Source organism: Canis lupus, chromosome 20, assembly GCF_003254725.2.
Source record: "Canis lupus dingo isolate Sandy chromosome 20, ASM325472v2, whole genome shotgun sequence".
Classification (NCBI taxonomy): domain Eukaryota; kingdom Metazoa; phylum Chordata; class Mammalia; order Carnivora; family Canidae; genus Canis; species Canis lupus.
The window spans coordinates 7,778,949-7,806,429 of record NC_064262.1 but is presented as its reverse complement, the minus strand read 5'-3'; the positions used below and the strand labels follow the sequence as shown (position 1 = coordinate 7,806,429).

The window sequence follows — 27,481 nt, the reverse complement described above, 5'->3', positions numbered from 1 at the left end:
ATGACTTGTGTCAGTGGCATGATTACTGAGGTGGTAGAAGAAGGTGAGCCAAGTCTATAAAATTATAAGAAAGATGTGCTCAGTGGAGCATGACACAAAATAAAAAAGACACCCTGCAGTGCCTGAGACAGGTGAGTGCGTGATAAGTACTTGTCACTTCACCTGGAAGCTAATACAGGTATTTGTTACTGCAAAGGTGGCAATTTCTGGAACAGAGCTAAGGCAAGAAAGGTTTGGGTACATTTGTTTCTGAAGAACTCATGGTACCCAAGAGAAAAGGGGAGCCGAGGGCTTCCCCAACTAGCCAGAGCAAGGCAGGTGTGTCTGGGGAAGTTCCCAGCTGCAGAGTGGAGAAGAGAAGCCTGGTAAGAGCATGGAAACAGGTGAGACATTTCCACCCGGGTGCAAGACAGGCAGCTAAGAGGAGATGCCCAGTGGGTATCCCAACAGGTAAGCAGAAAAACAGAGCCACCTGGGAGCATGTGATAGGGATTGAGGTAGGTAGGTGGGTGGTAGATAGTTGGCACTCACTGAGTGTGGAGGTATAGGGGGGGGGGGGAATCAAAGAAGAGGCAGATACACATTAGAGGCTCGGTTCTGAGAATGAGGCTTCATTCAGTTCAGTGGCCAACCAACGCACATGGTCAGGGAGCTTGGGTCATCCATGCACATACCTCAGAATCAACCGTCAGCTGAGGGGCTGTGAACCTATCCTCTGGGTTGCTTTTATTGCTCTCAAGGTGCCCCAGCCCCCCAACCCGGGGAGCTTCCCTGAGCACTCCTTCTGGCCCAGCAGAGCTGTACAAACATCGCTTGCCTCTCCTTGTCAGCGGCTGTCAGAACACATTTGTGGCAGCAGCGTTCATGCATGCTCCAGGAAGTCCAGGAGGCTGGGTGCTTCAGGGGAATGGCTAGATTTAGCAATGACTAATATCTTTGGATGACATCAGGAGACTCATTCCCTGACCAAAGCGGTGGAAGATAGGACTGGGTGGGTTTCCAGGAAAAAGAAAAAGGAAGAAAAGAGGAATCTATACAAAGCTCCCACCTTGACTGCAGTGGGACTTCATTTCCCCAGTAGAGTAAAAGCCCAGATTCCTTCTGTTCTCACCCTTAGTTCTGTTATCAAGTTGCTGGGTGGTGCAGGAGTCACTATGGGCCTCGTCCTCATCTATAAAATGAAGACAGTTACACCTGCTCTGACCCATGGAGCAAAAATGAGGGTCAGAAGTAAGCAAGCTCTTCAGAGGACACAAAGTGATAGACCAGGGATAACAAATGCATGTGTTTTTTTTTTTTTTTTTTTTTGGACATCGACTCTGCTTGATAGTGGCTGCTTTGATCCCTGTGTTGAATAGGATTCTGAAGCTGAGGCCATGACAGAAAGAGCAGCATGGTCGCTTAGTTACATCTGCCATGGGTGCAAGAGTGAAGGGCACCCCCTCCTATGCTATGTGCTTGCCATTTGTGTCCTAAATGGTTGTGACATGCTGTCACTGTCATTTCTTCTTATTCAGCCCAAAACCAAAACCACTCTAGGAGGCCAATATGGAGCCTCCATTCAGGAGGCTCATCTCACATGTCCTTTCTCTCCTCTTCCTTCCTTCCTTCCTTCCTTCCTTCCTTCCTTCCTTCCTTCCTTCCTTCCTTCCTTCTTTCCTTCCTTCCTTCCTTCCTTCCTTCCTCCCCCTCTCCCTCCCTGCCTTCTTCTTTTTCCTTTCCTTTCCTGTTCCTTTTCTTCTCTCTCTCCTTCTTCTCTGAGCAGGTAAAGTAGACTTGGGCCAGATTTCAGGACCAACATCAAACTCCAAAGAGCAGAAAGAACTGGAAGCCAAGGTCAAATTGGCAAAAGTCAGATGCATGGAGGGCACAGAGAGTCACACAAAGACAGCAAGTAGGTGTGAACACTAGGACCCACAAGGTGAAGAGGCCCTTTTGCCTGAAGGTCAGGGACACTGAGGCCTGGCCAGGCAGGAAAAGCACCTGGAAACCAGTTACACTGAGCAAACCATTTGCCACCAGCAGCTGCCTGGGAGTGTGGGAGTAACAAAGGTGCTGGTGTAAGCTCTGCTGCTCCATAGCTATGTGACTCAGGCAACTCACTGCCTCTCTGAGGCTCAAGGTCTTCACCTGGAACATGGAGATCACAATCCTACTACCTCCCCACTCAGGGGGTTGCATGAAGACCAAGTGACCATGACCACAGCAACCTGATGGTGTCCCAGCATGTCCTGCCTCCTCTCCTCCACCCCCTCTCCTGCCTGCACCCAGCACCAGGTCAACCCCCTCAGGCCAGGCCCACTGGCTCAATCTGGGAGACCCAGGGCCAAAGACTTGGAGAAGGCCTATGAAAGACAAAGTGTTACCTGGGTCATGGATCATGAATGGCCTCTCTTGTCCCTGTTCCCAGGCTCCAGAATGTCCACAATATTCCAGATTCCAAGTTTGCCTAGAATTTAGACCCCTCCTGCCCAGGGGTTTCTAACTCCTGCTGGGACCAGCCAGAGATGGTACTGGGAAGGAATCTTGTGGTTCTTTTCTTTGCAATTGTTCTAGAAGCCCAGAGCACTGAGCAGGGGACCACCATGATTATTTACTTGTCCCTCAGTGTCCCAGCCTTTTGCCATGATCTCAGTCCCCACTGAGGGGGCACTGACATTATTGGACTACAAATACTTCTCTAGAAGTATGCACCTTCTCAACCTCCCTTCAGAGGGAGGTGAGGAAGAGTGGGCAGGGCATCGGTGTCACTCAGGCCCCTGAATCACAGCCAGGCAACCTCATGGCTCAGAGACCTCTGGGTCCTCTCTGGGCCTCAGTTTCCTCATCTGCAGGTTCTTTCCAGCCCAGTGGATATAGTAATAAATAAGATAATATATGTGTGTGAAAGGGCTCTGTAAACTGCAAAATATGAGATATACGTTAACTTATGTCCCCCCTAGAAATTTACAACTCAAAGTATTAGATATACATTAACTCATATCCCCCACACACCGGCCCCAGAAATTCAAAACTCAGAGTAAGTCCCAGGGGCCAATTCTGGGCAGTGACTGGAGAACAGCTGACCTTGCTTCTCTCCGTCACATCATATAGTCATCCCACCCCTATTACTGCCTCATTTCCAGCTATGTCCCTTCTTCACTCCAGTTAAAAGAGACTTTCCATTAGTTTCCAATCACACCACATACTTTCAGGCTTCAGCACCTGTGCTCAAGCTGATTCTTCTGCCTGGAATGCCCTTTCCCTCCCTGCCTGGCAAACTCCTATGCATCCTTCAAGACCCAATGTCAATGACCATTCCCCTAGGAAGCTTCCCTATCTGATGCCCCCTCCCCCATGCAGAATTAGTGTCCTGCTCACTGAGTTCCACCAGACCTCTATTTTTGCATGCTGTATTAGAATGAGACTGGATAGGACAAGCTGAGTTGGCTTGATACATACACCCCCTGACCCAGAACACAGTAGGTGCTTAGCTAGTGTGTGGATTTGTACCCATCACATTCACCCACTCACCCAAAACTGGCCATGTGTCTGGCTTTCAGAACTCAACACAGGTTTCCTCCTGAATCTACAAGCCCTTGCTTCTAGTTTGGCCTAGCTCATGTTCCTCCAGATACCATGGGGCAAAGTCGTACTGAGGCAACTACAGGATGCTGTGTCCCTGTGTAATGGGGGTGTGCAGGAACAGAGGGGCAGTGGTCACGGAGGAGCCAACTGGGAGCTCTGAAGGCCGCCCGTCACCATGGAGACAGGGCTCGTGGGCCAGCCAGGCCCAGGCTGGTCAGTGAATGAATAAACGTGGCCCATTTTTCTGCCTTTGTTTGGAGCCTCCCTGGGGCTTCCTGCTGTCAGCCCCAGCTGTGGGGAAGGCGGAATTTGCCTGATATCGCTGAGCCGCCGCCTGGCAGCGCCGAGCCTGGCCTGGGCCGCCCCACGCCAAGATTCATGCCCAGCTAACAAGCCCTACTTTGTTCCTGTGGGAAAGTCCAGCCCCTCAGGAAAGAGCCCTCACTCCGGCCGGCCCCTGGTCTGGGGACTCAGTGAGGCAAACAAAGCTCCATCCGTTGGCGACAATTCACAGGCCCCAGTGTCCACCTCCATGCCCAGTGAGGGACGGATCTGCTCCTGAAGGCAGAACTCTGGCGCATCCCTGTGCCACTCCTCTCGGAGGCTGAAATGCGAACCACTGCCAAAGTCTCCCCTACCTGCCCCAGCCTTTAGTCTCAAAGTGGGGCTTCTTATAAGAGGCAGGTGGGCCTAGGCAGGGGCAGCAGGGGTAGAACTCAGCTGGTATGTACACGTGACCTGGGGAAAGTCAGCCTGGTCCACCCATTCCGGGAGGCCAGGCCCAGTGGATTTGCAGAAGGTCTTGGTGCTGGCTGGAGTCCTAATTCCACCTCTGTCTACACAAGTGGCCTTGGCCTCATCATGTCATTGCATCAGTCTCAAGATAAGAATGCTGAGCCCGGCTGCCTTCTCAGGTGTCATTGATATTGACAGTGATAAGGAGTAACTTCATTTAGCACTAGTTTTGTGCCAGGCTCTCTGCAAATGGTGTCCCATGAACTCTTTCATTGCAAGGGTTCTCACAATGGGAATTCACCAGCTCAAATGTCTACAGGGAAGAACAGGCAGGTAACTTGAAAGAATTTCAGAGAGCTCAGAGAGGGGAGAGCAGGGGATGCTGGGCACTGTGGAAACCCAGGAATCCCTGCCTCACCTCATAGGTACCCAAGGACTCAGTGCCAGAAATTGTTCCCATATGGGAATGTAGGGTCCAGCCTGGCCAAATCTTCTGATTGTTGTTAAAGGAAGTTGGAAATCTGGATTTTGATGAGAATCTTCTCAATTTGTAAAAAATGCAAAACTAAACAATATATCATTTACATCTAAAGTGAAGCTGCATATAAAGTGTGAGGAGGATAAACACAAAATTCAGCATAACAGTGAACTCTCAGAGGTGGGAGAGACAGGCTTGGAGGGGAATCTGGGAGCTCAACAGTATCAGCTATTTCTTAAGCTGGGAGCTGGGTACACAGATGTTTTTATGTGATTCTTTATGCCTTATATGTATATTGTGTATTTTCTTTGGAATGCATGACATGGATTCCATAATAACTTATTATAAAATCACCAGGAGCCCAGTTAAAATGATGCAGGACACATCTAGTCCCCAGGCCTCCTGTGTGACACCTGCCATGGCTTAGATGACATTTTTCCCATTTCCCAGATGAGGAAAACTGACTCCTGGGGTTTAAGCCACTTGTCCAAGGTCCTACAGGTCTCAGTGACTGCTGTGGTTTCAATTCTACCAAAATCAGAGCCTGAAAAAAGAGTGCTAGGTAAAATGGCTTTTTGGGAGGTGATCCCTGCAAACACAACTGGAGAGGAGGAAGTGAGACTGGAAAGGAAGGAAGCCAGTTGAGAATGTGTCATCAAGCAAGTGACTGCCATGGGCACCTGGAGCTGAGTCCTGTTAGGACTCTCTGGGAGACAGAGTAGAACACACATCTTCAAGCTATCCTACCTGATAGATGAGGGAGCTGGGATATTTATACCCCTTCCCCTTCAGCATTAGTTCAGAACTGCTCCAGGAGGCATTAATTCCCCTGGTCTTTTTGGCCTGCTGTTGGTGAGGGCAGAGTGGCTCTGGGGTCAGAGAGAGCCCACAGGAAAGGGCTACAGGTCTGGTATATGGAAGTCAGGTAGGTGTGACCCACAGCAGCCACAGTGAGAACCAAGAGCAAGATACTCATGCCAGCATCTGCTACAGTGACTAGGAAACACAAGTGGCTGGGGTCCTACACATGATGTCACTTGCCTTCTCAAATTCATTGCCTGAGTAGCTCCCTACCCCATAGCTACTAAACAAGAGTCTTGTGAGGAGGGGGAAGGTATAGGCAGATATGTTTTCAACAAGGTCCCACATATTCTTCACACACACTAAAATCTTTGCTTAGGAGACAAAGTCCAGACTCTTAGACTGTCATTCAAGGTTGCCACCACCGTTAATTCCTACCTGTCCCGTCCTGTCCCTGTTTCAGTCACCTAGGCTCCCTCAACCCACCCCATTATCTCTCTGAGGAACAGCCGGTCCAGGGAACTGCAATGCTTGCAGAAAAGTTCATGTGCAGTGATTTCAGACTTGTGGGATTTAAGTAACTGCCCAAATTGAGGGTTTCTGAAATTACTCCATTTATCTCTTCTTGGCCTTAAGATTGCTTTTTATAAATTGAGATGATGGAAATATTCCTCTCTTCCAGTGAGAGACGTAAAGGGAACCAATTCCATTTTGTAACCCAAAACATAGGCCTTAATTTTCTATTTCCTTTGCAGCCACAGTAAAGCTGCTAATCTTTAAACCTGCACTGACAGTCCCCACCATGGATGTCAAAGGACTCTAAAGGCTTGTCCTGCTTCCCTGAGGTTTATCTGAATTTAACTTGAAACAGATGGACAGCTTAAGCTTTGAGATCATTAAGGGTCTTTTAAGATGAGAGACATTTTTGCACTCCCTGGTACAACATTTATTGAGCATCTACTAATGTGCTGGATCATGAGGATGAATAGGTGAGTACCAGACAGACTTGGGGAACCTCAGAGTGCCTGGGGAAACAGATGGAGTAGATTATTTCTTTACCATACAGTTTGAGCAATAACCTACTGGGGGAGGCGTATCCAAGGTGCTGAGGTATGGCTCTGGCTTCATGAGTTATCCAGGGGTGCAGCAGTTACACACTCAACTGCCCCATCTAGGCCAGGTGAAATCTCATGCAGAAATCTGATGCTTTAGAGAGTCATCTTCCATTTTCAACTGATCTTTCAGGGTTCCTGCATGCATTGGGGAAGGCACTCAAGTTGGTAGCTAAGGTATTTTTAATATCAAATATTCTTCTGTGCAACCAGAAGGTCCCAGCAACAGCAGGGCTCAGTGGAAAAAGTCATTCAAACCAGGGAGGCATTTAGTTAATGGCAGCCCCTTGGAGGTGGACATCTTATCCCTGCATGGGAGGATGTCAAGGGCACGTGATTCAAGGGTAGAAGAGTGTCTCCTTAACTAGGACCTTAACTTCTCCTTACGCACCTTAGGACAAGGTTATTCTCTAGGGTGTAGGGGTCCACAGAACACCAGTGCCCAAATGCCCTTTATGATTTAATAAGTCTGGGAACATGTACATTGTTGTGTGGGTCCCAAAGGATGGATGGATGAAAACTGACATGAGACACCACAGACACTGGTAAAGAGTCTGTTTCTTTTAAGGCCAAGGCCATAGAAACAGATGTTTTTGGTATGCAGCTCAGAGACAAATCTGGTGATGTTCCATCATGTCCCTGGGTGGGAACTCAGGCCTCAACACTGCTAAGTCCCCTACATAAATATGAATTCACCCTGCTATCATTTTTCTGGTAGGAGGCTTCTGTCAGTATCAGAACTTTGAATTATCAGGTTTGTTGGGGTCATTACATACCTCTGGTCCATCTGGACTGTACTGAACATTCTGGCTGAAGCTAGTCTGCTCAATAGGTGTAAGAAATGGCTACAAGTCAACCCTACCCCTTCTGGGTGTTGCTGCCGGATTGAGCCTCTGGAAAGCCAATTCCCTAGATTTCTTTCCCAATTGCCTAGATTTATCATCCCCTTAGAAGGGGTTCCCAAATTTGGCTGCCATTAGAATCACCAGAGGGGCTTTAAGAAATACTCGCAATGAGTCTCACCCAAGAGATGCTATAACCATTGGTCTAGGGTGTGGCCTGGGCATCAGGATTTCTTTAAAATCTCCTCCAGGTGATTCTTATAGGCTGCCAAAGTTAGGAATGCTGACCTAGAAGTACCAGGTGGTAGACCCAATTGACTACCTCCTTTAAAACTGACAATGCACATTTTCTTAAAGGTTCTGAGAGCCCCTGCAGTGAAGACTCTTGTTCAACCCAAAGTCTCCCGAACGTATTTAATCATGGAATTCTTTTGTCTTTAAACACTTACTGACATCAAGGAAATAGCATTCTGGGCAGCATATTCTTGCACATGCTGGGGAGAGAGCACCCTGTAGGCTGAAGTGGTCCATGGAGTAGTGGGATAGAGGGTTTGTTGGGGCAAAAGATCACTCTGATCTTTACCTATCATGAAAGGTTGTGTAATTAATTAAAATATTTGCTCTCTCTATACTGACCTCTGGCTTGGCCTGGTGACTTGCTCTGGTCAATGAAATGTGAAAGGAAGTGCCACTTGTTCCTTCTGGGCAGAAGCAGTAGAAGCCTTTGCCTGATGATGCTGAGTGCTCTGTTTTCCTTTTACTGTAAGAGAGCAGTGGCACGGATAGAGGCTGTTTCATCAGCCTGGGTCCTACAGTGAAAGATACATCAAACAGAACCATAGACAATCCCTAGCGTACAAGGAGCTTGATCAAGAAATCTTTATGGAAAAAAAATCTTTATGGTTATAAGCCACTGAGATCTTAGGGTTACTTGTTACCATGGCATAATTTAGCTTATGCTGACTGATGAAAATGATGCTGGTAACATATCTGTTCTTGCCATAAAGTGCTAAAATTTAGGCTGAGTATTCAGATGGTCTATATTATTTGAATTTTTCCTCTTGAGCATACATCTCATTAAGGAAAAAGAAAACTTGTTTAAAAGTGTTTTAAGTTTTACCCTCATACTGACCTTTGTAGGTGAAAGCTTCCTTCTGCTCAGAATGGCAGGGTCAATTGGAAGCTTTAAGAACATTCTGAGTTCAAGCAAGACAACAAAATGCCTTTCCTGGAGGAGATGCCTAACCTTTTAAAAATATCCTTTCAGAACTTGGGTATGAAGAAGGAAATGCTTTGGGGGGACATGCCTTTAAAACCAGTGGATGTTATTTTTGGTTTCTGCCAAAAACACATAGGCTCTGGGTCACCTACCTGGAGGGGAAATAGCTCAGTCAAAATGTCAAGGCAATAATTTCCACAAGACCTTTTGGTTTCCTGCTCTGGGGACAATTAGACAGCAGAGAGCAATGTATATCCACCCTCTGAAAAGATATCCAAGAACAGCATGGAACTTATCCTTTTACTGGTTTACTTAAGCCAGTTGGATTCCTTAGGTTTGGCCCTCTGTGAGAACATTTTCCTCAAACACCGAACTTGGTACCTGTAATTCTACCATTAAAGCTTTATTCCTTCTGTAATCCCACAGTGCTCTATGATGGAGCTTAGCAAAGTGAGATCTGTGAGCCTGCTGACTTGTAAATAGGAATGTGTGACTCGAATCAGGTTTGAGGATCTAAAGGGTACTGTTATGGGATAAAAGTAGGCCAGAGGAGTCACTGGGAGCCATTGCTTCTGGAACCAGGCAAGGATGAGGCTGAGACACGAATCAGCCTGACACTACAGACCTAGTCAAGATTGAGCAGTGAGCATGGCTGATAATCAACAGGAAAGGACTGAGGCACCAAAACCTATTGTTAAAATACTGAAATAGTACCATCATGTTGTAACTAGCCATTCTTATTTTTTATTAAAGCATGAATGGTGGTATCCCAGGCATAATGACAGGTTATGTCATTATGGGACCTTCCTCTTTATCCAGAAGCCAAAGGGAATGGGGCCTCCTAGTCAACAGGCACCTTAGAAATTATTTTTTATCACCTAAGAGCAAGACACATTGCAACGAAAACTAGGTGGTAGGCTACCAACAAATGAAGGAGAGGCACAGAGGGAGGAGGAGGGAAGAGGGAGCTGGAGACACAGTTCTCCAGCTTCTCTCTATGCAGAGGAGCCACCCTACACTCTGAAAAGGAACACAGCAGCATCCAAATCACTGACAGGTGGCAGGGGTAAGTCTCTCAAATTGTCAGACTCAGTGGGTTCCCAACAAGACTACAGCAACCAAAGTACTCAGGGTGAAATATCTGGGCAAGAGGTGGGAAGCCTTATAAAAGGTCCTAAAAACTAAAGAGTACCAGAATACATAAAGAGTTCCTACAAATCAATAAGATGAGAGCTTGCCTGCTAGACAGGTGAGTAAAAGACCTGAACAGACCCTTTACAAAGAAAATGTTTCAATGGTCAACACATATATGTAAGGAGGCTCAACCTCATTACTGATCAGGGAAAGGCAATTTACCACCACAGGGAAAGGTAAATTAACACTACAATGAAATGCCTCCACATACCCACAAAAATGGCTTAAATGCAAGACAGACAATATAGGGGTTTGCAAGGATGAAGAGCACCTGAGTGTCACATACGTTGGAAGCATATGGATGAATCTCACCAATATAACACTGAAGGAAAGAAGCTAAACACAAAACACTACATACTGTATAGCATTCCAAAGCATACTGGCAGGAGTCAGGGTAGCGGTTATGCTTGCAAGTGAGAAGTGACTAGGAAGGGAACACGGGGCTTCTGAGGTGCTGGTACTAGAAGCTTCTTGTTCCAGAATGCTAGCTTCATGGACCTTGTCAGTTCATGAAATCCATGGGGCTAACCACATATGATTTGTGCACTTTTCTATCTACCTATCATACTTAAGTAAAAGTTAATAGAAAACCTTTAAGGAAGGTATTTCTGTGTTCAGTCCTTCCATATTCAAAAATGTCTCAGGGCAGAAAAAGTATCAAGAGCCATCTTTCCTGGAAAACATTTATGCAACTACATTCCCACTCATTTTGGAAACGCTGAAAGAAATAGCCGTATCTTCTAACATAGGCTCTCAAAAAAAAAAAAAAAAAAAAAAAAAGTGCTTGATGTGCAGATCTCCATGTGGACAGGCTTCTCGAAAGGGTCTGCTCTGCAAGTTGTCTGTGTCCCTTTTTAGGCTCATGTTTAACAAGTATTTACCCAGCACCTAAAATGTGTGAGGGGCTTTTCACTCCAGCATCTCATATCCTGCTCCCAGGAGGCTGTGAAGGAGAGGATGACCCCTATTCTACAGATGAGGGAAGTCAAGGTGGAGCGAGGGCAGATGGCATGCACAAGGCCTCATGGCCACGTGCCAGAACCGGGATGTGAGCCCATAGACTGGCTCCAAGTCCAGCGTTCCTCTGTTGGGTCACAGCTGCCTGTTCGCATTGAAAGGAAAGGAAATTCTAAATCAAGCACCATCTTTCATTAATTGTACATTGTTCCCCTTCCATCTGTCTATGTCTGTTTAATACACACAAGCACCCATGCAGGCACCATCAAAGCAGTCCCCATGCAGGCCCATGGAATGGGGTGGGTCACAGGGACAGGCACACTGGGCCCTGTCCACACAGCCTAAGGGCAGCTGCAGCTTTCCCTCTGGGATAGCCTGGAAACCTGCCCAGGGGCTTGACACAGCCTTCAAAATAACTACAGACACCAGGGCTGGAAGTGGACTTCTGTCCCATTGGAGAAAGAGGGGAGGGTCTTCTGAGACTGAGTGGTAGGAACAGAGTGCCTGGGCTCAGCTGCCAGTTCCAGCTTCCCAGAGGTCTGAGTATTCAAGTTCATCCACACCCCAGCTGGTGATATGCTTCCTCTGCTTCCTCTCACCTCTTACAGGATCCCTATACCCCTTCCCTCTTCCCATTCTCAGAGAACGTTCCAACCACTCTTAAGTGTTACCTTGGACCCCAAATTGGGACCCATGTCCAGCTACTTAACCATGCCTCAGTTTCCCTGTACATAAAATGGGAATAATGGCTTCCTTGAGCCTCTGGGCAAGCAGAAGAGGCATAGTAGGTTTCTGGAGTGGCATGGCAGGGTGCCCATTCTGGACCCCATCAGGGAGAATTCTAGGCTATATCTCCTGGACAAGGCAGGGTCAGGATAGGAAGGAGGAAAGCAAGTCCAGCCCTACCTCAATAAATCACGAGCCAGGAAATGCAGGGCAGTCACCCTTGCCTCGATATATACTACGCATTAAATGCTTCACTGGTGTCCCACAAGGGAGCTTTGTGAAGAGAGGGGCCAGGGAAGAGGGGTGGGCAATTAACATAAATAAAACCTTGGGCCAGCTCTCCCCCCAGGGTCTTCCAGCAATAAAAGTCTCCTCACGCAGGGGTAGAAACACGGCTTTTTTTTTTTTTTTTTTTTTTTTTTTTGGAGGGGGACATTTGGCTCTGGGTTTGAGGGCACACAAAAGGCCCTCAAAAAGGAGACAGAAATCTATTACCCGCCTGGCCAGAAACAGCCCCGCTGGAGGCTGGGCTGAAGCCAAGGGCCAAGAAGCTGTCCCAGGGGGCCATGGGGAGGCCTCTGTGAGGGGACCAAGGGTCCCCTGAGGGGCTGCTGGCTGCAGGGAAGGGCTGTGAGGGCATGTTTAACTTCAAGAAATCTGGGACAGCAGGTTAAATTGCAGGTACCCCACCAGCAAGGAGTCCAGCTGAAAATCACTTAGAGGCATCTTGGGAAGCTGTGATTCTGGGGAGTCAACATTTAGGCATGTAGGCCATGTCTTCAGCAAGGATGCCTGGTAGAGGGCTCAGGTGAGGCTGAACGCATAGCTCCGTGTCCCTCACCAGAGGCGGTGCCTTGTCTATTTCACCTGCTTCATTTAGACAAAGGCTTCATATAGATGTCAGAAGACTGGCTACATTTTGCTTGGCCCGATTAACAAAGACAGTACCCATTTAGGAAGCACTCACTCAGGCAGCCCTGGTAGCCCAGCGGTTTAGCGCCACCTTCAGCCCGGGGTGTGATCCTGGGGACGCGGGATCAAGTCCCACGTCGGGCTCCCTGCATGGAGCCTGTTTCTCCCTCTGCCTGTGTCTCTGCCTCTCTCTTTCTCTCTGTGTCTGTTGTGAATAAATTAATAAATAATCTTAAAAAAAAAAAAAAAGGAAGCACTCACTCTGTGGTGAGAACTGTGTTAATGCTGTCCATGTATGGAAGGCAGTTTAGCCTAATGATTAAAAACTTAATTTATAGTCCGATCTAGCATTTCCTAGCTATGTAATCTTGACCATGTAATTTCACCTCTCCATGCCATAGCTTCCTCAGATACAAGATGTAGATCATGTGGCTGCACTGAAGATTCAATAAGACAATGCATGTGAAGCACAGTGCTTAGCACATAGGAAGTGCTCCTCACACTAGTTGTTGCCTGTATTTTCTTAGGTCTTGACAACATGCAGAAACAATTATATATTAGTAGGGTAGCGGCAGCTGCTGTAACAAATATCACCCCCTAAATTCAGTAGCTTAACAAATATATTTTTGCTCATATGCTCCAATGCTGGAGTTTCTGATTGGTAGGCAGCTTTGCTCCATGGGTTGACTCAGGGATCCGGGATTAGACCTCTGGAGTCCTCTGCATCTACAAGGAAGTTGAATGAGGTAGTGGAGGAAATATACCTGCTTCTTAACCCCACTGGCCTGGAAGTAATACGTATACCTTCCACTCACATTCCAGTGGTGAGAACAAGTCACCAAAGTGCAAGGAGTGCTGAGAAATGCTATCCCTATCTGGTGGCCATTATCCAACTCTGTACGAAGATGTCAGAGCAGCACAAGCCATGGAAGACAGTTAGCCATATCTGCCCCCTACTATTTAAGGATAAAGATGCTGAATCTCAGAGAGATGAACTCACCCAAAGCAGAACAGTTTGTCTATGGCAGTGCTGAGATCTAAACATGTCTATCTGACTCCTAAACTCCATGTCTTTCTGCTAAACAGTCTTGTCTCTCCCTGCAGCATTGTCTCTCCTGTCTCAGCCAGGTCTTTCAATTCATGGGAAGGAAAGAGTAAATACCCAATTCAGACATGGTGCTGCACCAGCCACATGGTCCAAGCAGATTCAAGGGTCTTAGTAGATGCTGGAAATTGCTGTCACTGGGACAGAGCAGAATGGATGGAACCCAGGTAATAGTTGATATTTATAGTTCCATCTAGGAACCAGACCCCAGTCCTGAAGCTAGTGGGTGTGCAACAAATTAGAAAGAGAATGTAGGGAGAAAGGAAGGTCAATCTCATTGAGCTGAATTAGCATGTGTCTTTGGGGGGGCTCATCTCTGACTAGAGGGTCAGCCAGAAGATTCTGGGGATATTGTGTGAGGGTGTCTTGGTGTGGTTTTCCCAGAAGAAGACTTAAGGCAGGTGTTCAAGGATAAAGAGCTTATTGGGAAGGTAATCTGAGGAAATACCTGTAGGGGAAGAATGGCTGATATGATGCACATGACCTCTGTGGGCAACTGGAGTCTGGTCTTGCTGGGGACCCTGGAGGACAGTGTAGAACATATCCCAGAGCTATTATAACAGGGGCTTTTATCCACTGGTTCCCCACAGTAGGTATTGTCAGCATGCAGATAGGGTATGGGTGGGGAATCAACAGGGCCTATTCCCTGGTATTACCCTTGGGCCCAGAATTACAGGAAAGGACTTGATGTTGGTGCCAGGATTGTGGTGTATTTCCTGCCTTGGCCAAGATTAGCTTAGAAATTGGGGTGATTTAGCCAAAAATTTGGTTGTGTATACAGACAGTGAAGGGCCAGGGATGACTCTATGATATGGGAGGGGAGGGAGTAACCATATCCTCCAAGATGGGGGAAAGAGTCATGGAGAACATTAGAGGTGCCCCAGCCACTGCTCCAAGTCTCATCACCCACAGGATGTGCCCATTTCCCCTCTCCCTCCCCTCCTCTACCCTTTCCAAGTCCAAGTCCAACTGCTTCACTTACATCTAGCAACTCAGTGGGAAGTGAAGTAGGAAGCCAAGGGAACACAGCAACTCAAGTTAGGCAGATCAGGGCAGCCAAGCCAGCACCCATGTGGCCCAGGTGCCAGGTGGTCAGGGAAGTCCCCTCTGAGGGAAGCAGCGCCTCCATGTGAACAGCCCAGTTCCAGGGAGTTAGTCCTTGAAAGCGTACCTCTGAGGTCTTTTCTCCCCTACTTCAAAAGTTTCCATGGAAGACTGACATCAGCCAGAATGAATGCTTACTTAAATGCCTAGAAAGGTAATTAAGTGTTATTTCCCTGCCAGATATGCAAAAGCAGCTGAGGGCTGGTGCAAGAGCAACATCTTCCAGCCAGCTCTTGGGGTCCCAGATTTGTAGCCAGAGGTTCACAGAGTTTCGAGGAGTGAGAAGGGATGTTGGTCATGGGCCCACGATTTTGCCCTACCAGAAATGCACAAAAATACCCAGAAGGTGCCTCAATGTTCTATGGGCAAGAAAGAAATGCAGGCTGACACCTTTCAGTGTTAGCATAGAAAATCCTTAGCCTGCATATGGACATGCCTGGGGCTGAATCCCTGGCTCGTCACTTACAAGTTATCTAACCTTGACCAAGTGATTTTACCTGTATAGCCTCTATTTCCTTACATGTAAAATGGGAACTGTGATAGTAATACCTATTTTGCAGTGCAGCCAGGGGGACTAAATGGGAAGAGTTATAGAAAACACCCAATCTGTAGTAGGCACTTAATTATCATTTATTAAGGAAGGAAGACATTTATAATATAATGAAATGATTAGCAGCTTATGGAATACCTACTATGTGTGGATACTGCCAAATGCTCTACATGCCTTTGCTCACTTAATTCTATCAAGCAGGGAGCTGGGATCAGGTATAAATGGAGACTGGACAAATTAACCCAGCCAAGTAGATGGTCAGCAGGGGACAGTGGGCATATCACACTTGAGGTGGATTACAATAAGCATCTAAGTCAGAGGGGACCCAACTTTGTGGGCGGGGCAGGAGAATCCAGATTATGGTCATACTTGAAGTCGAGCAGGCAATGGATATGGCTTAGGAGGTGGCCTGCATACCACCACTCCGTAAGCCTATGTCTCTGGCAGACATAACTAATCCAGCACAGAATGGCCCCCTGGAAGTCTCCAAGTCTTTCTCACTAAGAGCTGACAAATGAAGTTAAATCAACTTCTGCCTTTGTACTCACAGATGAACCCATGGAGAAGGGATGGGTGTTAAGACTGGGAGTCCTTCATCTGAAATTGGGGCTGCTGCTCTCAGGCCCTAGCTTTGGATGACGTACATCTTCCAAGTGCAAGTGGGAGAAAGCTCCTAGTGCCTTCTTCCCCCATAACATATATACCCCTGTGGGCCAGGATTGACTCAGGAAAGAGCAGGGGCTGAGTCTCCAAATTCAAGAGTACCAAGATAGCAGCTGAGGAAAGGCTGGAGATGGCAAAGGCCACTAACAGCCTCTGTCCCAGTCAGTTTCGCCATCTGGAAAATGCAGCAGATGGAATAGGCCCCCCAGTAGCCTCCACTTTCCTGAAACTAAGCTGGCCAACCCTGCTACAGGGATGTCTCCAGAGAAGGTATTTGTGGCAAGGAGTGCAAATGAATCTGGCCCCAAGGAGCTTCTTTCCCTGGGAGCAATCAAGGGTGCAGAGCCAAGACAGAAATGTGCTCCATCAGGCAAACTGTAGCATTTCTAGAGCTCCCCCTGTATGTACTCCAGGCTCCTCTGAATGTAAACTGTTCATTTTATGTTTTCCTGACTTCATCAGTTAACCAGCAGTAGGTGCAAACTCTTCCATGCCACCTTTTGTGCAATGTAGAAAGAACTAGAAACTTCTGCTCTGCAATGATTGACATTCTTTCTGTTTTCTGTTCTGTTGCATCCAGACCACCTCCCTCCCCTCCCTCCTCTTCTCTCTCCCTCATCCCTATTTCCTGGATGCGTCTTTTATATTTCTATGCTTCCACTCTCTTGAGCTTTCTCAGGTCAGGCTTATACAATATAACTTAAATTCCTCTGCGCTTTTTGTTTTGTGTATGTTGATCCCTTCTTACACAGCAATCAGTGAGTCAGAATGAATGTGTACATGGGTTTTCAGAGAGGAGGAGGAAACTGTGCACATCAAAATGCCAAAGCCATTACTGAGATCATTCAAAGTGGCAAGTCTCTTTTATGTCTAAAAGGCTCTTGTTCAACACCTCTGGCCTTTTGTTTCCTGGGGATGCTTCTTCCCCTCACACTTGATCACTACCGACTCAGTGTGACTTCTGCTTATCACCAGCTGGAATCAGATCCAGGCATGAGTGAGCCAGCTGTGATGGCACTGCAGGTACCCGTGTCAGAGAGTGTAGAAAGAAGTCTGCATATCAGACAGGTGACGTTGGCCACGTTACCAAAACGTATCAGAGTTTTATTCCCTTTTAATCTCATTTTCAGAATACATGTGGGGTATTCAGACTCATATTAAATGTTTTACCTCTTCCTCATGTATCTCCATGGTCAGCAGAATAGAGCCTGGGATACTTGGTAAATCTGAGTCACCAAAGACAGATTCAGTGGTTTTCCCTGGATACATGGGTGGTAGAGGGCCCCAACTGCTGTGCTGGGGCTGAGAGGAGAGGACCCACCACTGAGTGTGGGGAATGTAGGGCCCTTACATCAGTGCTGAGCTGCTGTTTACATATCACAACTCCATGGGGTCTCTTGTAGGTACTCACTCAACATGTTCACTTTTGGCGTCTTACCTTCCTCCTTGACTTCATGCCCACCTGGATTCCAATGATGTTCACATCCATATTTCCCAGCCTGACCTCTCCCACAAACTCAAAACCTCATATCAAGAACTGCTGGACACATCCACCCAGATATCCCATCAGCAATATACAACTAACATGCTCAATGACAAAGTCATCAAGTTTTTCTCTCCTTGCCAATCAACCCTTTCTCCTGGATTCCCCAGCTCAGGAACAGAACATCTGCCCAGTCACCACATGCAGGATATGAACACCACCCTTGACTATTTCGTTTCACTCACCAGAAACTGCCAAACCTGCAAGGTTCTCCAAGTGGCTCTTTCATTGCCTGCCCCTCTATCTCCCCATCCTTCTCAGATATGGGCCACTTGCATCTGTTGTTAGGACCAAGCAACAACACCTTCCCTCATAGCCCTTTCCACCATAGAAATCTTTTTCCTCGCTGCCATCCAGGTGATGTTTCCAAAATGTAAATATCCAACCTGGCCATTCTCCTGCTTACACAGTTCAAGAAGATTAGATGATAAGCTCCAAGTAAGCTGTCCTCTTTTGCCATTTTTGAATCATGGTCCTGGAAGCAGACAGGTGGCACACACACCAAGCTGGGTTACTAAGTCCAGCTTAATAAAGGCACTGCTTAAAAAGGTGTGGGCAGAGTTTTAAGTAGAGCAACAAAGATAGTGTAGCGCCCAGGACAAACAATGGTGGGGAGCTATTGCCAGCTGAGGCCCGAGGATCAAGAAGGGGGAGCAGTTTCCTTGACCCCAAGAAGGCAGACTGATGGTAGCTGTGGCCTGGGAGATTTGGGCACTGCTAATTCCACAGGGAGGGAGCTGGGCAATAAATACCCTGGTCTCTCTTTTTGGCCTCTGGTCTCTTGCTAATGTCTCTAATTTGCTACCTCCAACTAGTACTTGGAGGGCAGAGGTGACCAGCATGGGTCAGCCTTCTTGGGAACAGAGTGGTGCACAGCAAGGTACACAGTAGACCCATAGAAGCCAAGGGAAGATCCTAGCACACCAGTGGCACCATTGGCTCAGGAACTCACTGCTCAGATAGTTGAATAAACCAATGAATCAATAAATGTTCCCAAATACACATGAGGAGGATAGAGACTAGTCTTCTTGGCCAGGTGTTTGAAGACCTTCATAAATCTGACCTAAACTCTCTTTCCACATTTCCTATAATTGACTTCCAGCTAGAACACTGCTTCTTATCCAAGGCACTTCTCAAATGCCACCTCTGCTGGGAAGCCTTCCTTACTTCTCCAGATAGTTACCTATTTCCCCATAGACCTAATAGTCATTCTTTGCTTTTACGACATCATGGATTTTTTTTAGATTTTATTTATTTATTCATGAAAGACAGAGAGAGAGAGAGAGGCAGAGACACAGGCAGAGGGAGAAGCAGGCTTCCAGCAGTGAGCATGATATGGGACTCAATCCCAGGACCCCAGGATCATGATCTGAGCTGAAGGCAGACACTGACCACTGAGCAACCCAGGTGCCCCCACATATTGTTTTATATTCAAATCTCTTAAGTGTCTCTCTCCCTACCAGCATGAGTACTATCATATTTATCTCTGTATCTTCAGCATACAGTACATGTGAGGTGTTTGTAAAGTGTTAATAAACTTTAATAAAGATGTTTACCTTTATTAGTTAATAAAAATGGCAGGAAAGAATTATGAGATATGATCTTAAAGCCCACACTGGAGGCAATGAATTTTTCTATCCATTGCCAAGGATGGTTAGAGAGCTTTTTTACCTCTTGATTTTTGAAAATCAATGTGATATCATATGGATAGGAGATCAAAAGTTGATTTAATTCATTTATTTTATAGTAAAAGCTCCAATTTAAAAACCTGAAGGTGCTTTAATTCATATCTAAGGAAAGCCAAAGACAGTGAAGCTGCCATGGAGGGAAAAGTTCCCCGTTGACAGTGAAGTGCGCCAGATTGCAATTCCCGCTTAGCTTCTCAAGCATCCTAAACTAATGGGATTGAAAGCCACCGTTTGGAAGCAAAGTTTACAGTCCACTTACAGATAGAGAGGCATTTTGTGGACACGGTCTATGAAACTTGTTTTCATTTTGATGTTTTTAAAATCTAATTTCCATGCAAATAGGAAGGGATGTGTTCAAGAGTGTCGACTTTGGGATTTGTTTGAGCATCAAGCGGCATGACTAATATTTGGGGGGTTGGAAAGTGTCCAAGGACACTTAAGGAATTCCAGTATAACAAAAGAAACCAAATATGTTGTGATTAGAGCATTCGCTGTCCCAAGCAAATAAATGAGCTGGCTCAGAAGAGGAGCTGTTTTGCACTGCCCACTGGCTTCTAAGCAATTCTGTTCCCAAAGAATCTGTAATCATGTAAGAAGATTCATTGTTCAAACTTGGGTTAAAAACTCATTTATTCAAATGTTTCTAAAATGGGTTTTTAAATATTCAGAGGATGAAAAATGCAAAATGGTAGGCCTGAGGGGCAGTGGCTTGCTAATGGAGTCTTAACTGGTAATTTATTTTTGCATTTCGCCATAGTGATCCTGAACTTGCAAAGTGGGAGGAAGAGAGAAGGTGTGGACTTACATGCTTGGAATCTTTCTCCTGAATTAAAAGGAAAAGAGTCATGAACGATGTGGTGTGAATAAATTAGGGATATGATTCCAGTTTTTAGGAAATCTTTCTTGGATTACAGCATATAAGAATTTGGCTTTAACCTCAAGTGGAAAGAGAAATCCCTGTTTTTGAATGGGGAAGGAAATGAAGCAGGAAAGGTAGTTAGCATAGGAAGTTCTCAAGATGAAATAGTTTGTAAGAGGCAATTACCTCTTTCTATCTGATAACAGCAAATGAATAGTTAATGGCTTTTAAGATAATCAATCTGAAGTCCCTACACAGAAAAGAAGGTGCACTGGGGATCCAGATGGCCCAGAAAGCCACTCTGTCTTCCTAATGTTGCACCAAGGACCAAACTCAACATATAGAACGTTAGAAACCAATTGAACTTTAACACGAGAAAATGTGCAACTTGGATCTAGATATTTGTACTTTTCCCTATCTTATTCTAAATCTGATATTAAGATCTTATATTTTACAGTAGTTGAATAATATATGCTATTGTTCTAACAAAGAGCTAAACCTTGTGTGTGCGTGCACTCGCCCAAAAGATCTGTTACACACACTGGGTCTCTTGCTTAGAATCTGCACCAATCACTACCTCCCCTAGTGGCCATCTCCTTAATTGCAGGCCTGTGTCATTGTATGCCCCCTGGGCAAGGGCAATGAATTTGGCCTTACAGTGATTTCTCCTCTACTGTTTGTCTCATGGTGCCACTGGCATGGGTACATGAATACCAAACGCTCTAAAATTTCAAATTAATAGGCCTGTGATATACTTATCACATGCCTGGGGCTTCCATTTTGAAGTGGAACTTCTGGCTCTGGAAAAACATTTGTCTTTTTTTTTTTTTTCCTAATTGTGGGTAATGACTCTCCCGATTTCTTTCTTCTTGATTTCTTTCTTTTGTCTACATTTCTTGATGCCCAGTACCAGAAGTATATTCACATGCCCCTTCTCCATCCCAACAGGAGAACCTTGTTTGTTAGAGTTAAGTCTCTTTAAAGGGCCAGAGAGCCATTTGACTTTCTTTCCCAGATTAGAAGGGCTGGCTGTACCTGAAAGATCTATAGCTTAATTTTCATTGATCTTTTGAATTTCTGCTTCATCCTCATCTCTGCTCAAATTCTGGTTTGCATTTCTGTCACTGTTTTAGTCTAGTATCCTGGCAACCACTTCCAAGTTTCTTACTGTCTGACAAGAATGGTGTCCAGGAGGAGGAATGGGGGTGCTGTCTCTTAAAGGTGGACATGAAGGATGGTAAGGTGGAGAGGGGGAGAAAAAGAGGAAGAGACAGAAAAGCAAGAATGATGAGAAGGGAGAGAAAATATGAAGCTACGAAGAAAGAGGATGAATGGGGAAAGGACAGGGAAGGATGATTGTGTCTACCAGGCCAGAAGTCACCAGGGCCCCAATTCTCAGTAGTGACCTAAGTCAAGCAAGTGAGTAAATTAATAACCTAAGATCCACCCAACTCCAGCCAGAGATGGTGGCTTGCTTGGTGACCCTGAAAACCTGGGATAGCCAGGATAGCCCCTGCTCCCTAAGATGGGAGGATCAGGAGCCACAATGCCTTCAATTAGGAGGGGACTATGAGTCAGGGTCTCTCAGCCCCAGCCCTCACATGGTTTCTGATCCTGACTTTGCTACTACCTCTAGCCTCAAGCCCAGATTCTGGAGAATTCTTCTGGTTTCTGACTCATGTGCTATTTTTCCTGGTCCAAGCTTTCAGAAAGCTGTTGGCCTAAGTATTTTGAGTGAATGAAGGAAGTAATTTCCAGAGAAATATTTACCACCCAAAAGGAGCTCAATTCTTGACTACTCTGAACATGGTAATGCAAATATGTATAATAGTTTTCCCTGGACCCTGGAAGACTCCTAACAACTTATATTTTCTACCCCACCTTAGCACAGCAGATAGGACTAGCAAAAGAGAGCCTCAGGTATTCTGAAACAATGTTGCCATCTTGCTAAAAACCAACAATAATATTTAAACACACATTTAACCACATATAAAGTACTGTCACATGCTATCATAATTTTTTCTTTAAAAGTATTGGGGGGATCCCTGGGTGGCGCAGCGGTTTGGCGCCTGCCCTTGGCCCAGGGCGCGATCCTGGAGACCCGGGATCAAATCCCACATCGGGCTCCCGGTGCATGGAGCCTGCTTCTCCCTCTGCCTGTGTCTCTGCCTCTCTCTCTCTCTCCGTATGACTATCATAAATAAATAAAAAATATATTAAATAAATAAATAAATAAATAAAAGTATTGGGATGACTTTCCTGGCTTTGGCCATCAACCACAGTGGGTATGTTAATTAGCTAACAGAAACTTCTATAATACAGGAGACTTTACATGAAACTGATATTTATGCTGCTGAACAGGGAATTTTTAGCCATCATTTCTTGAAAAACAAAAGTTGCCAAAATTAAAACAAGAATAAGTCTGAATAGGGATGCCTGGGTGGTTCAGTAGTTAAGCACATCTACCTTCGGCTCAGGGCATGATCCTGGAGTCCCGGGATCGAGATCCACATAAGGCTTCCTGCATGGAGCCTGCTTCTCCCTCTACCTATGTCTCTGCCTCTCTCTTTCTGTGTTTCTCATGAATAAATAAGTAAAATCTTAAAAAAAAAAAAAAAAAGAAGTCTGAATAGCCCTATATTCTTTAAAGAAAAAAAAAGAGATGCCTAGGTGGCATAGTCTGCAAAGCATCAGAATCTTGGTTTCAGCTCAGATCATGATCTCAGGGTTATGAGATGGAGCCCCACGTCAGACTCTGAGCTCTGTGGAGAGTCTGTTTGAGATTCTCTCCCTCTTTGCCCTTCCCTAGCTTGTGCTTGCGTGCACGCGCTCTCTCTCTCAAAATAAATAAATAAATTTTTAAAAAGACAACTTTTTCTACACATTGAAAAGATCAATATTACATCATCTTGTCTCCAAAATAAAGAGGAAACATTTCCTAACTTTTTATTTTAAGACTAACACAAAACCAAACAAGGATATTATAAGAAAAGAACATTACAGGTCAATATAGTTCAAGATATTTCACTACAGTAATAAAAAAATCCTATCTCAAAGGATTTTTAAGAAACACTTAATAAAATCAAAACCTATTCATGATGAAAATCTTTCAGCATTACGAACAAAAGCAAACTTCTTTACATAGATAATGATATATACAATATATGCACAGATTTTAATGATGAAATACTACAAATACTTTGACCCTGTGGCTGGGAACAATACAAGAATGTTCATTATCTTGCTCACAACCTTAGGGGCAAGCAAAAAATTGTAATTAATAAATAAAGTTGTTAAGGGCACTAGATACAGAACCAATTTAAAAATCAATAAATTTAAAAGGATTTAAATATTATGCATTATGTTCTTGAGCTACAATGGAGTTAAATTAGAAATCAGTATTAGAAAGTTCTGGAAGGGATGCCTGAGGGGCTCAGGGCATGATCCCTAGGTCCTGGGATCAAGTCTTGCATCAAGCTCCCCATGAGGAGGAGCCTGCTTCTCTCTCTGCCTGTGCCTCTGCCTCCCTCTCTGTGTGTCTCTCATGAATAAATAAATAAAATCTTTTTTTTTAAAGGAAAGTTCTGGAAAATCCTCAAATATAGGAAACTAAATAACATATTACTAATTAATTTATCAAAGAAGAAATTACAAAGGAATTTACAAAATATTCAAAATGAATGAAAATAAAAATAGAATAAATCACAATTTGTGAGATGCAGCTTTAAGTATATTTAGAGGGACTTTTATAGTAATCTATGCTTACATTAGAAAAGAAGAATTTCGGGATCCCTGGGTGGCGCAGCGGTTTGGCGCCTGCCTTTGGCCCAGGGCACGATCCTGGAGACCTGGGATCGAATCCCACATCGGGCTCCCGGTGCATGGAGCCTGCTTCTCCCTCTGCCTGTGTCTCTACCTCTCTCTCTCTCTCTCTCTCTCTCTCTGTGACTATCATAAATTTAAAAAAAAAAAAAAAGAAAAGAAGAATTTCAAATCAATGACCTAAGTTTTGAACTTATTATTCAAATTTATTCAAAGAAACTAGAATATGAACAGCAATTTTTACCTCAAATAAACAGAAAAAAATGAAGAGAAATTATAAATCAATGAAATAGAAACAAAATAACAAAGAAAATAAAAAGCTACTTATTTAAGAAAATTATTAAAATTGATAAGCCATTAGCCAGACTAATCAGGAGTAAAAAGGGATGACACAAATTACCAACTTTAGAAATGAGAGAGGGGATATGACTATAGATCCTATGGACTGTAAAGGTTAATTAGGGAACATTATGTTTAAATCTATATCAATAAATCTAAATGAAATGGATGAAGTCCTTAAAAGACACAAATTACCAGAGCTCACTCAAGAATAAATATATATCCTAAATAGCTCTCTATCTAGTAAAAAGTTGTTTTGCCATTAAAATGCTTCCCACAAAGCAAACTTTAGGCACAGAGAGCTTCATTGGTGAATTACATGAAACATTCAAGAAAGAGAGTATCAGTTCTACACAAAGTCTTCTGGAAAAGTAAAGAGGAGAGATCATTTCCCAACAAATTCTATGAGGCCAGCTTTAATCTGATAGCAAAACCAAAGACACTATAAGGGAAAAAAAGATGAAATTACAGACCAATCTCTTTCATGAACATAGATACAAAATACAATACTTTAGCAAATCATACCTACAATGTAAAAAGGATCATAACCATGTGGAGTTCATCCCATAAATATAAGGTTAGTTTTACATTTAACATCAATATAATTCACCATACTTAGGGACCATGGGCCAAAAAAGAACAGAAAAAAAAAGCATTGATCTTAATAGATGGCAAAAAAGAAGGAGGAAGAGAAGAAGAAGGAAGAAGAGAAACACAACCATTTGTGATAGAAACTAGGAATGAAGACGAATTTCCTCAACCTGGTAAAGGTGACCTACAGAAGCCTACAGCTCACATCATCATACCTAATGGCAAAAGATTGAATACATTCCCCACAAGGTTCAAGAGACAGGCAAAGATGTCCACTCTTAACACTTCTTTGTGACATTCTGCTGAAGGTTCTTCCTAGTACAGTAGGCAAGAACAATAAATAAGAGGCATGCAGTTGGAAAGAAGAAAAAAAATACAACTATATTTGTACGTAACATAGTCTTTGTAGAAAATCCTAAAAAATGCTGTAATAAGTAAGCTTACATACAAAGTTAACATAACAATTACTAGTATTTCTATATACCAGCAAAAAACAATGTAGAATTGATATTGTTATTTATTTATTTATTTGAGAGAGAGAGTGGGATGATGGGCAGAGGAAGAGAATCCTTAAACAAACTCCCTCCTGAGTGTGGAGCCCAACATGGGGTTGGATCTTGGACCCATGAGGTCATGACCTGAACCTTAACCAAGAGTCAGATGCTCAACCAACTGAGCCATCCAGGCACCCTGAAAATTAATATTTTAAAAAGTACTATTAACATGGGCACCTGGGTGGCTCAGTTGGTTAAGCATCTGCCTTGAGCTCAGGTCATGATCTCAGGGTCTTGGTATTAAGCCCCGAGTTGGGCTCCCTGCTCAGTGGGGAGTCTGCTTCTCCTTCTCTCTCTGTCTCCTCCCTGCTGCTCATGCCCTGTCTTTCTCTCTCTCTCTCAAATAAATTAATTAATTTTAAAAATATTATTGATAATAGCATAAAAATATGAAATATAGCTTTGACTAAAAGATACATAAGTTGTATACATCAAAAACTAATAAAACATTGCTAACAGAAATGAAGAAGAGCTTAAATAGATGGAGAAATATACCATGTTTGTCAATTGGTAAAATTGGTATTGTTAAGATGGCAATGTTTACCAAATTGATGTTTAGATTTAATCAATCTCAGGTTGTTGTTTTTAAATAGAAATTGAAAAACTGATTTTAAAATTTGAATAGACATGCAAAGGATCTAGAATACCCAAAGTAATTTGAGAAACAAGAATAAAGTTAAAGGACTTAGAAAATCTTGAATTCAAGGTTTATCAAAAAGCAATTCTAATCGAGGCAATGTGGTATCAGCATAAAGATACAATGTCAGTGAAAGAGAATGAAAAGTCCAGAAAAAGACTCACATATACATGGTAAATTGATTTCCAACAAAGGTACCAAGAAAGTCCAAGGGAGAAAGGATAATCTTTTCAACAAATAGACCTGGAACAGTTGAATGTTCGAAAGTAAAAAAATAAACCAGATAATTACCAAATTACACCACAAACAAAATTAACTCAAAATGGATCATAGATCTAAATGTAAGACCTTAAACCATAAAGAAGAAGAAATCATGAGAGGAAACCTTAGTGATCTTAGATTTGACTAAAAACATATTAAATAGGACACAAAAAGCATAAGCTATGAAGAAAAAAATTACTTTGTTTCCATCAAAATTAAAATTTTGTTCTTCAACAGATACTGTTAGAAAAATAAAAAGGCATGCCACAAATTGGGAGAAAATAATTGCAAAACAAATATTTAACAAAAGATTTGTATGTAAAAAATATTTTTAAAATTTTATAACTCAAAAGTAATAGAAAGAGTATAATAAAAAATGTCAAGAGATTTTAACTGGCATTGCACCAAAGGAGATAGTAAATAAGTCTATGAAAACATGCTCAACAATATTAGTCATTAGGGAAATGCAAATCAAAACCACAATGATAAACCACTTTACAACCACTCTGAATGGCTAAAATTAAAAAGACTGATCACTCCAAGTGCTAGGATATGAAGCAATTGGAATTTTCATCATCTGCTGTTGCAAACATAAAATGGTATCGTCACTGTGGAAACCAGATTGTAGTTGCTTAAAAATTAAATACACCCCTACCGTATGATTCAGCCATTTTGGTCTTGGGTATTTACTCAAGACATGAGAAATGAAAGTAAATGTCCATAGAAAGACTTCTACACGAATGTTCACAGCTGCTTTATTTATAATAGCACAAAACTGGTAATAGCTCAAATATCCATCAACTGGTGAATGGATAAACTGTGTTGTAACCATATAATGAATATTCAGCAACAAAAAGGAGCCAACTATTGAAACATTCAGCAACATGACTAAATCTCAAGATAATTATCTTAGTGAAAGAACTCAGACCCCCTCCGAGGTAAATATTGAATGAATTTCCATTTGTATAAAAACCTAGAAAATGCAAACTGATATAGAGTGACAGAAAGTAGATTGGTTGTTGTGTAGTGATGGGCTGGAGTAGAAAGAAATGTTTTATAAAGTGTTATAAGGAAAGTTTGGGGAGTGATGGATACCTTCATTATCTTGATTGTGGTGATAGTTTCGTAATGCATATGTATGTTAAGATGTATCAATTGTACACTTTAAAATGTAAAGTTTACTGTACTTCAATTAAACCTCAATAAATCTGTAAAAAATCAA

At 43.8% G+C, this 27,481-nt stretch overlaps 1 long non-coding RNA gene across 1 annotated transcript; it reads left to right on the top strand.

Moving 5' to 3' along the window:
* On the top strand, positions 1-27,481 carry LOC112662981 (uncharacterized). The gene is made up of 4 exons (XR_007404284.1): positions 1-131; positions 6,337-6,570; positions 13,648-13,815; positions 19,954-27,481. It is a non-coding gene; the product is annotated as an uncharacterized LOC112662981 (long non-coding RNA).